Source organism: Capricornis sumatraensis, chromosome 13 (assembly GCF_032405125.1).
Source record: "Capricornis sumatraensis isolate serow.1 chromosome 13, serow.2, whole genome shotgun sequence".
Lineage (NCBI taxonomy): Eukaryota > Metazoa > Chordata > Mammalia > Artiodactyla > Bovidae > Capricornis > Capricornis sumatraensis.
Window position 1 is genome coordinate 72,230,438 of NC_091081.1, and position 14,454 is coordinate 72,244,891.

Consider the following 14,454-nt stretch of genomic DNA (forward strand, 5'->3'; position numbering starts at 1 on the left):
GGAGATGACCCTGGGTGAGCCCAGCAAGATCAGCAGGGTGCTTTAGGCAAAAACGGAGGCATCTGAGTTGAGTCCAGCCTGCAAAAAGATGTGTGTGTGTGTTTGTGTGTGCTTAGTCATGTCCAACTCTTTGTGACCATGGAATGTTCCAGGCAAGAACTACTGGGGTAGGTTGCCATTAATGACTCCAGAGGAATCTCCCTGACCCAGAGATCAAACCCCCATCTCTTGCACTCCTGCATTGGCAGGTAAATTCTTTACTACTGGGCAAATAGATGAGCTGATACAAATGCAGGAACTACTGTTACATTCAACCCCATGGTCTCAGAATCTCGGAAACACTGTTTGAGTCAAAGCCAGACACAAAAGAGACATTCTTATGACCCCATTTTATACGGATGCATGCCTGCTCGGTCGCTTTAGTTATGTCTGACTCTTGGTGACCGTATGGACTGTATGTAGCCTGCCAGACTCCTCTGTCCATGGGATTCTCCAGGCAAGAATACTGGAGTGGATTGCCATGCCCTCCTCCAGGGAATCTTCCCAACCCAGGTGTCTTCTGTGTCTCACGCATTGAAGGGGGATTTTTTACCCACTGGGCCACCTGGAAAGCCCTTTATAAAGGTGAAGAACAGGCAAAACTAATCTCTGATTTTAGAAGCTGTAAAGGGATTACCTGGAATTGAGGGTAATATTCCATGGGACAAGGAGTACTAAAAAACTTTCTGTGATGTTGTAAATTTGCTATGTGTTGATTTGGATAGTGAGGAAATGGGAACATACGTATGTAAAAATTCATCATTCTGCACATGTAAGGTTTTTGCTTTTCATTATAACTGAAATATACTGCAATTAAAAAATACTAAGTAGAAGAAAGTTTACATGTAGAATTGTACATTTAAAATACCAACAAAAAGTCTATTAGACAACTAACCCTGATTTTAAAATGTATATTTCTGGTTTTTTGAAGCTTGTTGAAATTTAAAATTAAGCTGCATTAGTGCCATGCAAATACATTATAGTTCTGATTTGAAGGTTAGATTTAATAAACGAGTACCTTTAAATATTTATCAACTTAAAAATAGATCACTGGTAATGTTTGTCTCATGCCATTTGGGCACCTGTTTTTTACGACTTGGGGAAAAGTACTCATTTTTATTTATATCAACAACTAGTAAAATTGAAAAAAATTGTTATTTTTATTTATTTGAGGAGCAAAGTATCCATTATTTCATTCATGACTGTGAACTTGTTTTCATAAACGCCCTGCAGAAATAGTTGAGGAATTTGCTGTGCATGCTCTACTAGCAAAATCCAAATATTAATAAATGTTTAGTTCTTTGAAATATGCCTAGGGTGTGTGTCAGTATAAACATACTTTCCTTAACATAGTGATGTGAAAATATTGGCTGGAAAGTTTCATATTTTTTGTGAACTGAAAGTGTATACATAAGTATTTTTTTAATAAATAAATTATAGTAGGCACAGTTTGAAATATACCAAAGACATAAACAGTTTCTTCACTGGAATTCTGCGGCTCTAGACCGAGGTCATGACTTTAATCTTGACTTCTATGTTGGTAAGAGAAAATGCTGCAAAGGTCCCAGGGGACTAAATAACCCAATGCATTTCCCCCTTTCCCTTGGCTATTAGGAAGTTCAGATATAAATGCATGTTCACTTAAGTACGTAATTCATTCCAAGTATATGGTGAGTTTCTATTTATTTTTTTCATTTTAGATTCCCAATTTTGTATATTTCTTTTAAATACGAATGAGGAAGAAGTTACTTGTGAATGATTTGAAAGCACATCTCCCATTTAACTGTGTTTTTATGAAAAGTTGCAACGTCCCTTGTGTGCTTGTTGCTTCATTCTTGTCTGACTCTTCGCGACCCTTATAGACTGTAGCCCACCAGACACCTCTGTCCATGGGATTTTCCCAGCAAGAATACTGGAATGGGTTGCCATGCCCTCCTCCAGGGGATCTTCCCAATCCAGGGATCGAGCCTGCATCTCTTATGTCTTCTGCATTGGTGGATGGGTTCCTTACTTGCTGTGCCATCAGGGAAGCCCCCATGTCCTTGAAGGATGAAGTAATTTAAAAAAACATTGGCGAGGGACTTCCCTACTGTACAGTGGTTAAGATTCTGTGCTTCCAGGGCAGGGGCCCTGGGTTCACTCCCTGGTTGGGGAGCTAAGATCTCACATGCCTTGTGGCTGAAAAAAAGAAAAGAAAACCTCATTGTTGAGCCATGGAAATGTACCATGGAAAAATAAGGATTCGTATTTGAAGAGATGAATCCCTGGGTAGACACGTGTTGCTTAAATGACTTACGGAGAAATGGAATCCCAGCTCCTAGTACCTGCCTCCATGTGTAGCCTCGTGAGATGCGAATGCATGACAAGCTATAAACACAGGGTCTGGCATATGATAGGTGCTCAGTGAATGCTTCTCTCCACTCCTCCTTTCCTGCTTTTCCAGGAATTCCACGGCCACTGTGATCCCTCTATTAGCTATACGTACAGTAGCTTTGGGGGCTTCCCTGTAGCTCAGATGGTAAAGAATCTGCCTGCAATCCGGGAGACCTGGGTTTGATCCCCAGGTCAGGAAGATCCCCTGGAGAAGGGAACAGCTACTGGCTACCCACTCCAGTATTCTTGCCTAGAGAGTCCCATGGACAGAGGAGCCTGGCAGACTACAGTCCACAGGATCACAAAGAGTCGGACACGACTCAGTGACTAACTCTACTACTACAGTAGCTTTTAACAGTTCTGTTCAAGTGCCATATGGTAATTCCAGAATATATATTATAAGAAGAGAGTGAGTGATCTTTGGTTCAGATGGGTTTTCTCCCTTGTTTTCAGTGTTAATAAATACATTCAAGTGGGAGGGACCTAGCAAGTTGAAGCTATGGGATTCAAGTTTCTCATCTGTAAATTTGAATAACTGGGGTCATGTGGCTTTCTCTCTTCATCATCTGAGGGATACTGTGGACAGTCTTTTTCTGAGCGACTCTTACCTGGTGTAAAGATGCTGTTCCCTGTAGAGTAGATTTGCATAGGCTATGGTGACCCAGAAACATATTAAGAAAAATTAATAGTATGTCTTGAAAAGGAAGCGAGAAACACAGGAATCTCAGTTGAAGCAACATCTCCTGTGTAGGCTGTGTGCACAGCACTGGCCGCCATGCCACAAGGCCCCACAGGACTGAAAAAGATACCTGGGAAAAGCAACTTTTCAGATTCATTGGCCTTTGGAATTGGTTTGTGACTTATAAACTCAACTTAGAACATAATTATGTCATTTCCATCTTCGCAAATGCGGCATGCTCTCAAATCTAAGCTGTGGGGACTGCTTTATGAAATGAAATTGCTCCATAGTGCTTTCAGTGGAAATTGCTGTGTCAGCCACATGGTAGTGTCTATTCTGGAAGCTAATTGAAATTGCTCCGGCAGATGCTGGAAACAAATGCTGGGATACATTAGCTTATGGGGGTCACTTTCTCCACTGTCACATGTAAAACTTGTCAAACTGGCCTGGATTCTAGGAAAGCACACAGGCCTTGGAAAAAGGGAATTTGGCTTCTGCCTTCCATACAGTGCATACTTCTGGTGGCATTCCAGCCTCATGCCTCATACAATAATAATACCTACTTCTCATCATGGGGCTTCCCTGATGGCTCAGATGGTAAAGAATGTGCCTGCAATGCAGGAGACCCAGGTTCGATTCCTAGGTCGGGAAGATCCCTTGGAGAAGAGAATGGCTCCCCACTCCAGTATTCTTGCCTGGAGAATTCCATGGACAGAGGAACCTGGCAGGTTATAGTCCAAGGGATTGCAAAGAGTCAGACATGACTGAAGCGACTTAGCATGCATGCATGCACTTCCCATGATTGCCACACAGATTTGTTGACACAGATTGTATAAAAGGCAAAGCCTACTGGGCATGTGTGTCTTGTACTTCTTAATATTGATTTTGTCACTATAAAGTGAAAGTGAAAGTCACTCAGTCATTGTCTGACTCTCTGAGACCCCATGGACTATACAGTTCGTGGAATTCTCCAGGTCAGAATACTGGAATGGGTAGCCTTTCCCATCTCCAGGGGATCTTCCAATCCCAGGGACGATAATGACATTATATTCATTATATTCCTTTGTCATTATATTCACAGTCATTTATTCAATAAACCTTTATCAAATGCCTAAGAATTTGGTTATTTATTGAGTGCTTAATAAAAATGGTTAACTTTTATTGAATACTTAGAATATGCTAAAACATCTTTTTTATGTTTTAGCTCACTTAATCCTCACAATAGCCCTATAATCTCTGTTTTATAAGTGAGAAAACTGATATAGCTGAGGCACAGAGGTGAAATGATTTGATCAGCATTTGTTGAGTGCTTTAAATCTAAAGCACTTTAAAAAGTGCTTTAAATATAAATAAAAGCAGCGTTTTTTGAGTGCTTGCACTGTGCTGGGTGGTAGGAACACACAGGTCAATAAGATACAGCCTGAAGTATGAGAACATTAAAGCCTAGTTGTGGGGAAAACAAGAGTAGGAAAACTGATGGGCCTGAAGATGGAGAACTGGCTTGGTCCTCGAGGAGCTCCATGGAGGGACACCTGGAAGCATTTTGGACCAAACGATGGGGAAGGGGAGTTCCAAGGGCTTGGGAGAAAGCTTGGACTAAAGGGAGCCTGGAGCATACACTAGGCAGCTGGGCTTTGAAGCCAGTGGTTAAACTATCAGAAGTCAAAATAAAGTGAGCTTTACATTTTATCAAGAACTGAACAGACAGAGCAAGGTAAGGTCAGAAACTCGGGGGGACTGTCCACTCCCAAAGCCATATATGAGGAGACAGAGAGGACCCTCTGCCTAGACCTTAATGGGGAAGCCATTTTCTAGGGAGCCTGGAGAGCTTCGGTTTCTGAGGAAGCTTAGAACCAATGACTTACTTTGCCAATGTGGGATGTGTCCCTCAGGGTACCTGGATGTCCAAGCTTGTTCTTCTGAGCTTCTCATTTTTCAGTTTAAGCCATTTGAGCAACATAAGTCTGCCTATAGGATTCGTCTCTTTCAAGTATTGTATTCCTTTGGTACATTCCCCTGGCTCGACAATGTTTCTTAAGTTACTTCATCTTTTAAGGAGATTGTGCCTCTAACTAGAAAACTGGAATTCTTTGCAAAAACATAGTTAAATGGGAGCTATGCTTTCAAACCATTCAAAAATAACATCTTCCCCATTCTTATTTGAGAGAAATATATGAGATTGGAAAATTAAAAATAATAGAAAGTCATCATGTGCTTGAAATGAATTAAATACTTAATTGAACATTGCATTTATCACTGAACTTTCTAGAAGCCAAAGTATAAAGGCAAATGCTCTGGATCCTTTAGCTCCTATAACCTGACAGAAAAGAAGCATAACCCCTGATCTGGAGAGAAACTTTCCTGAGTTCTCTGTAAGCATTTTCTCTACAAGCATGGCGGGTATGCTACTCTTGAGGATACTTTCAAGAAAAGATACTCCTTGTTACTCCTAAAGTCACAAATTAATACAAGACGAGATGCCTGGTTTTTGTCTCTAAATAAATGAATTGGAGGGGAAATCGGACCAGTTGTGTTTCATTGTGTTTTCTAAGAATGAGGGAGAATAGCCTCCTTTAGAAATTCTTGAGGAACAGAGCAGACAGGGGAGCTGTTCTCAGTATCAGTGACTAGAGACATCTGTTTAAGTGCGGTTGGCTGCAGGCGTGTTTGGACCATAGTCACCGCTATCCTCAGTCTAGAGGCCACTCGCGTCTCAGCTAAGCTGCCTAGCAAAGGAGGGCGCCCTCTTGTGGTGATTACCCAAAAGACTGACACCCCGGCATTAGGGTTCCAGGAGCCCCTGCAGGCTTATGCCCCCTGGAGAGGTCTGGTGGAGTCCTAGTGGACTAGGGAAGCTTCCACTGCAGTTCTTTGCTGGTTAATGGACAGGTGATACGTGATCACTGTTTCAGTTGTTGTGGATTCTGTAGGAAGTATAATGTTATTTCATCAAATCAATTGAGTGTTGGTGTTTCCTCCTTTAAGCCACATGTACTCCTTGCGGGAAAGAGCCAAGGCACCGTGCTCTTCCTTGGCCCCAGGCCACCCTGTGTGTCTCATCCCTTCCTTTTCACTAACTGCCCTGCCTCTATCCAGCCTGCTGTCTGCTCCCCTTCAACTTGGAGCTCAGCCTGCGTGGCTAACCTGCCCCTTTTCTTCTCAGGACTCCCTCCTCTTCTTCTCCTCACAGATTCCAGCCTTAGCCTTCCTCCTGGCGGACCCCTCGACCACAGATTTTGCCCAATTTCTACTCAGCTCTGCTCTCAGAACCAAGACCACAGAGCACAGTGCTTGCTTTGCACGTTCATTCCTGTAACCTGAGCAGGCATCGTGGGCAGAGCCTGGTGGGCGTTCACCATGGGGGAGATAACATACAGGAATAACTAATGTGGGTTCGAGGCCGCAAGAGCGTGTAAATCGCATGCCCCAAGTGCGTGTACATTACAGAAGGCGATACACTTGCAGAACGACCCAGAGAAACTTCCTGAAGGAAACCGTGTTCCTAAAGCAGAGAGCATTCTTCCCCTGGTTGCTGCAAGTAGGATACAGGTGAGCTCATCTCTTGTGCTCAGCCCACTAGAACGCCTGGAGATAGACCAGTTTTCCTCTGTGGACTGTACAGAGTTATATTTTCCTGCGTGTATCCTGATGGGAAAATGGTAGGAACTTTGTATTTTTATTTTTTTAGAGGAGTTAGATTTGGACGTCGGGATTGTGGGTCTGAGGGAGAGTTCCAAGGGAGGCGAGGTTGGAGGGAGGCAGTAGAGACTCGTCTGTGTTTTTATCTTTGTGGATATGGCTGGGTTTTTGTGTGCGTAGCAATAGCCAATGAGGCTAAAAAGATGGATCAGTGTGCCATCATGCAGGGCTTTCTTACACTCCAGGGTCCTGAGCTTGACTTTTACTTTGAAGTCCGGGTTGTTGGTGAAGTTTATGCCTGTGGAGAGTGATAATCAGAGCGAAGCTTCTTAGATACTTATGTGTTTCTTGGGGTAGAAAGGAAGATGGGCTGGAGAAGTCCTTGGGGGAGGTTTTGAAGTTTTGTATATAAGGAATAAGGTAGGGTTGAATTGCCAACGTCAGCTGGATCACTGAAAAAGAACCAGAGTTCCAGAAAAACATCTACTTCTGCTTTATTGACTACGCCAAAGCCTTTGACATTGTGGATCACAACAAATTATGGGAAATTCGTGGAGATGGGAATACCGGACCACCTGACATGCCCCTGAGAAACCTATATGCATGTTTGGGAACACATGTAAGAATTAAAGATTTTAAAATTTAAAAAAAAAAGTAAAAAAAAAAAAAAAAGAAGAAGCAACAGTTAGAAATGGACATGGAACAATAGACTGGTTCCAAATTGGGAAAGGAGTACAACAAAGCTTTCTGCTGTCACCCTGCTTATTTAACTTATATGCAGAGTACATCCTGCAGGATGCTGGGCTGAATGAAGCACAAGCTGGAATTAAGATTGCTGGGAGAACTATCAATAACCTCAGATACGCAGATGACACTACCCTTATGCAGAAGGCAAAGAAGAACTTAAGAGCCTCTTGATGAAAGTGAAAGAGGAGAGTGAAAAAGCTGGCTTAAAACTTACATTCAGAAAACTAAGATCATGGCATCTGGTCCCATCATTTCATGGCAAACAGGTGGGGAAATAATAGAAACAGTGACAGACTTTATTTTGGGGGGCTCCAAAGTCATTGCAGATGGTGGCCGCAGCCATGAAATTAAAAGATGCTTGCTCCTTGGAAGAAAAGCTATGACCAACCTAAACAACATATTTAAAAGCAGAGTCATGACTTTGATAACAAAGGTCCATCTAGTCAAAGCTATGGCTTTTCCAGTAGTCATATATGGATGTGAGAGTTGGACTATAAAGAAGGCTGAGTGCTGAAGAATTGATGCTTTTGAACTGTGGTGTTGGAGAAGATGCTTGAGAGTCCCTTGGACTGCAAGGAGATCCAACCAGTCCATCCTAAAGATCAGTCCTGAGTGTTCATTGAAGGAACTGATGCTGAAGCTGAAACTCCAATACTTGGGCCACCTGATGCGAAGAACTGACTCATTTGAAAAGACCCTGATGCTGAGAAAGATTGAAGGCAGGAGGAGAAGGGGACAACAAAGGATGAGATGGTTGGATCTCATCACCGACTCAATGGACATGAGTTTGAGTAAGCTCTGGGAGTTGGTGATGGACAGAGAAGCCTGGTGTGCTGCAGTCCATGGGGTGGCAAAGAGTCAGATGCGACTGAGCGACTGAGCTGAATCCTTCATTGTCAAAGGCACCGGGAAACTTTTCCTGTCTCTCTTCTCCAGAGACCAACCCAAAGGAATATAGTTACTTGACTGCAATCTTGCATTCTTGGGCAGACGGTCTGGCTTGGTGTAATTCACTGCCCAGGACGGTAAGACCACAGTTTACAAGGAGGGCAGCTGTATGTGTGTGTGGATATTGGGGAGAGGGGGCCGGGGGCAAGCAGGAGGGGTCCTTGTGAGCTGCCCATACTCCCAGAATAGGTGTACTGTTTTTATATGCTTACTGTTTACTTGGTTATTCGTTTTCAATAACCCCTCACACACAATAGGATTCTTAATGGTGAAGCTTTGCCGCCTATGGCAAACCATTTTAATGTTAAAATCATTGTTCTGATTCCAGAGGACTTGGACATAAAAATGGTATGCCCATATTTTAGGATATATGCTATGCTTTTGAGCTGTAAGAATAGTACATTAGCATTGTAAGCGGTGACTGGCTCCTTTCCCTCTGAAGATAATACAGGAAGGGATAGGGTAGACGGAGTAATGTGATATTATCTTTGCTGTTTCCATGATTTGTTTTCCTGTGAGAACATTTTCATCGGAAAAAAAAAAAAAACAATATAACTCAGCAGATCCTTGTAACAGTTCTTCCTAAAAACAGTGTACGTTGTGGAAAAATAAGCATTTGCTCGTCATAACTCTGACCGCATTATGCCTAGTGTATCTGAAGACTCATGATCTCAAAGGGCCATTAAACTTAAGTAAGATTGCTCACATTAGAGAAATGAAGGATTGGTAAATGGTAGCTGCCAATTTCAATTAGACTGAAGTTTAACAGAGGGCATGTACATTTGTTTTTTATTGTGTTTATTTCCTGGCTAAATTTATTTTCTGAATTTTTGTAGTACTGAAATCAAAGGAGAGGGAAGAATCTAAAAACCCCCGATTAGGCTTACAAGGAACCTGAACGTGGATCCTAGCTTGGTGCATGCATCCTCCGCCTCGTCCTTGAGGATCCGGAGATGCTAATAACAGGGTCCTTTGGTGGGTTCTTGGGAACCAGGGCTTATCTGCCTGGGGCACTGGTTTTACTTAATATGAAGTCATGAAAAACATTTTTATGTTAAAGGGATACGTTATGTGTAAAATAGATAGCCAAGGGGAAATTGTAGTATGACTCAGGGAACTCAAACAGGGCCTCTGTAACAACCTAGAAGGATGGGATGGGGAGGGTGGTTCAAGAGAGAGGGGACATATGTATACCTATGGCTGATTCATGTTGATCTTGGGTAGAAACCAACAAAATTCTGTAAAGCCATTTCTCTTGAATTAAAAAATTAAAAAAAGAAAACAGGGATACATTATAGAGTGAATACAAGAAGCTCTTGATTTTTGTGTTGTTTTTTTTTTAATTAAACTTTTTTAAAATTAAAATTGTCTGTTTAGGGCACCCCTCCCTTGGTTGGACATTGTGGTGCTGGGAGTTGTAGGGAAGTGGAGAGTTGGAATGAGATTCAAGTTAGGAGACTGAAAGAAATGGGTAAATTATTTCAGACCAAATATTCCATTGGTGTGGATTTTATGGGGGAGGGAGCATGTGTGGAGAGTCTGTGTGAATACCAGGGAATATCCATACGAATATTCCATGTCCGTGAAAGGCTCAGGGTCTCCCAAGGATTGTAGAATCAATCTGATAATATTTTCTGGTTAATATGGATGTATGGTCCCACAGTTTGGGCTTTTAGTCATCATGATAAATGCTGCTGCTTTTATCTTTTATGCTTTCATAGGGTTAGAATCACTCAGGATTGGAGCTGGCAGGGACTTGTGGCTTTTTTGGTCTCTTACTCTGCAGAATATGGTCTGGTTGAAAGAGTTAAAATTATTAGGTGAGTTACTGAAATAATTTAGCTATTAAGTCACTCAGTTATTAGTTAATTTATTAATAAATTTATTAGGCTAGGAATTTGGTTTTCCTAACTTACAGTCTTATTCCCTTTGAGAAAATAAAAGTTTAGATATAGGGATATGTTAATGCTTCTAAACAGTCTTAACTTAATTGAATTTCTTCAATGCTGTATTTTATATCTGGATCCTTATCTGAAACCTCAGGCAAAGTACAGTCCCACTTATACCTGATCTTTAGATAGCTCAGGAACTAAGAATATTTTGTTTGTTTTTGTTTAGTTGCTGAGTTGTGTAGGGATCATGAAAACAAAAACAAAGAGGAATATATGTCAAAGATCATATGTGGCCCTCAAAGTCTGAAATATTTACTCTCAGTTTCTTTATATGAATAAAGACCCTGAAGGCAGATGTCCAACTGTGTAACTCCAGATCCAATCTCAGCCTTGCTAACAAAACCCCACTTTAATTCCAGGCAGCAGGGTGTGCAGCTCCAGACAACTTGTCACAAATCATCCAGTCAGTCATGATAATTCTGTTCATATTTCTCAGCCTGGTTTGTTGTTAAAAATACACGTGTAACTTAGTTCTGTCTTTTGAGCTCTAAGTGGAAATCTTTGGCTTGGGGGACTGGGAGTCATTTGGGGAAAGCTTTTGCTTTTCTGGTGTATTCATTTGACAACACCTGGTTCACGTCTTTGAATGTGATATGATGGCTGGTGTTGCAGCAGCTCTCTTGTTACAGTGAGGAAATGGCCGCAAGGTTTGCAGGGTCATTGGCCTTAACATTATAAAACTAAGAGCAGCAACCACCTATCTCAAGATATCTTGCTATGTGTAAGGAAATTAAATCTATGTTTACTTAAGGCACTGAAATTGTTTTATCTGTTATCACATATCTTCCTACTGATAAGGGCACTATCCAAAAATTTCAATTGTTTCCAGTTTTTTTTTTTCCCCAAAGGAAATGGTTTCTGGTCAATCAAGAGTTATTGGACTTTTCTTAGCCTCTGTTTTTATCCATGATTGCCCGACTTCCTTATTACTTAACACTGATACAGGTTTGAAGTTGAAGTGAAAGTCACTCAGTCATGTCCAACTTTTTGTGACCCCATGGATGATAAGGTCCATGGAATTCTCCAGGCCAGTATACTGGAGTGGGTATCCTTTCCCTTCTCCAGGAGATCTTCCCAACCCAAGGATCGAACCAGTGTCTCTTGCATTGCAGGCAGATGCTTTAACAGCTGAACTACGGGGGAAGCCCAAAAGTAGTTGCCTTTGCTGAGGGAAATTACTTCTCCAGGCAGTTCTCCATGTCAACTCCTCTGTTGACATGATGGTCTAGTGGTTAAGAGCACAGGCTCAGAACCAGACTGCAGAGTTCATGTCCCAGCTCTGCCCCATGCAAGGTCATCTTTGGCTCCTCTCTCTGCTGTGTGCTTAGTCACCCAGTCCTGTCTGACTCTTTGTGACCCCATGGACTGACCTGCCAGCCTCCTCTGTCCATGGGATTCTTCAGGCAAGAATACTGGAATAGGTTTCCATGCCCTCCTCCAGGGGATCTTCCCAATGCAGGCATCCAACCTGAGTCTCTTAAGTCTCCTGCATTAGCAGGTAGATTCTTTAGTATCTGAACCAACAGGAAAGCCCAAGAATACTGGAGTGGGTAGCCTATCCCTTCTCCAGGGGATCTTCCAGACCCAGGAATCGAACCAGTGTCTCCTGCATTGCAGACAGATGTTTTAACAACTGAGCTATGGGGGAAGCCCAAAAGTAGTTGCCTTTGCTGAGGGAAATTAATTCTCCAGGCGAGAATACTAGAGTAGGTCGCCATACCCTCCTTCAGGGGATCTTCCTGATGGAACCCGTGTCTCCTGCATTGGCAAGAGAAGGTTTTTGGGTTTTTTGGTTTTTTTGTTTTTTGTTTTTTCTTAAAAACCACCAGCACCACGTGGGAAGCCCAAGCTGAAGGCAGGAAGTGGAAGCTGCAAGCCGACAAGGATGGGATACAAAGCCACGTATGCAGAGCACAATGGATTAGCAGCAGTCCATCGCCTTAACCACTCAGCCATCTCGTCCTGGCAAAACTGACGTGAAAGTTGCTCAGTCATGTCCGACTCCTAGTGACCCCATGGACCATACAGTCCATGTAATTCTCCAGGCCAGAATACTGGAGTGGGTAGCCTTTCCCTTCTCCAGGGGATCTTCCAAACTCAGGGATCGAACCCAGGTCTCCCTCATTGCAAACAGATTCTATACCTGCTGAGCCACAGGGAAACCCAAGATACAGGTTTAGCCTTTGTAATTTGTATTAACTTATGCATTTTAAATAAACTCCACAACCTTGGAAAATTACTTATCCTTTCAGTTTCCAGATTTCTAAAATGGGAAAAATAATAGTACCTACAGTATAAGGTCCTTTGGGGCTTAAAAAATTAATACATATAAAACATTTAGCAAAGTATCTGGCACATAATTAGGGCTTCCCTGGTGGCTCAGACGGTAAAGCGTCTGCCTGCAATGCGGGAGAACTGGGTTCGATTCCTGGGTCAGGAAGATCTCCTGGAGAAGGAAATGGCAAGCCACTCCAGCACGCTTGCCTAGAAAATCCCATGGACGGAGGAGTCTGATAGGCTACATACAGTCCATGGGGTTGCAAAGAGTTGGACACGACTGAGCGACTTGACTTTACTCTGGCACATATTTACTGCTCAAATATGTGTGTATTGTTGCTGTTGTTTTATTGTTATAATTCTTCTGTTTCTCTTCCTCTTCCTCCTCTTTCTTTCTCTAGGTCTTCCACAAAAAATAAACATTTTAAGTTAAATATAGAACTGTACCACTTCACTAATAGTACAAATGGCTTTAGAACTACTTAGGAAGTACTTACATAAGGAGGAGAAACTTGAACCTTTAAATTCAGTGTTGGAAAAAGCCTGATGGTTTCTCATTCCTGATGTAATTTGAATTTGGGTTTTTGATACTGGACAGATTTGGAGTATAATGACAGCAACGGAAGCATTTCTTTCAGGTTTTGAAAGTTATCTGGGTAAACTGGAAAAATTTACAAAAGCACCTTATTGCTAACCGAAGGCCCCTGCTTATGTTTAACACAGTTTGATTTTTTTTAAAGGATCCATGTGGTGTGTCACCTGAGTGATATACATTTTGTGTAGGATTTTTTTTTATCATACCAATTTATATTTCTCATAAAGTACCCTTGGGGTTTTGACAGGGAAGAGAATCTATTTAGTAAAATTAGGTACAGGGGGTAAAAAAAGTGCCTCTTTTTAAAATGATGCTTCAAAGGGAGGAATATTTCTCTTGCAATAAATTATTTTTTGATTGCCTCTATACCTCTTCCTGCTCATATCCCCATTCTGAATGGCATCATTAAACAGTGCCCGATGTGAATATTAATGTGAGTCAGGAGAAGTCTGCCAGCCACACACAATGCATTCAAATGTTGGCTTTACATAATTATCCTTCCTTTTTCCTGTGTTCTTTATGATGCCCAGTCTAGATTTTGCAGTGCTATCTAGTGAATCTGTAGTGAACATTTCTTTGTATTTGGATGGCAGCCGAAAGTATTGCCAGTCTTATACTTACATGAAATTTGGCTCAAAAGAAACCAACCTATTTCTTGTAAGCTATTTTGCCATTTTCATTGGCAAAAAATGAAATTTTACCAGAGTTTTAAAGACACTGTTCACATTTCACTGATGTTTTATTTCCTTTTTTTTTTGTACAGATATTCCCTATCACTCGAGTATTGTTCTACATTTTTGATATGTGCAGAAAGGTTGATAATGTCAGCCTCCTTAGCCCAGTGCCTGGGATTTGTTCAGAATAGTTATTGAATATTGAAGGAAAGCCTAGTAAATATTTTTAGTCTATGAAGATGTATAATTCCTCATGAATTAAATTATTATTATTGTAGGCCATTTGATAATGCTGATAGATGTGCTTGTTGTTTGATTCCTGAATGTTGATGAAGTTTCTTTAATCTCATTACAAGTCTTAGGTAGAGGAATGAGGCTCCAAATACAAGGAGATTATACGAGAGCTCCTGACTCCTTTAAATGACTTTCACCCTTTGGTAGGAATGATTTGCAATCTAACATACTGAAATAACTTGAAAATTGCATTTTTACACCATTACTGACCATTTTTAAGAATTTGTATAGTATTGA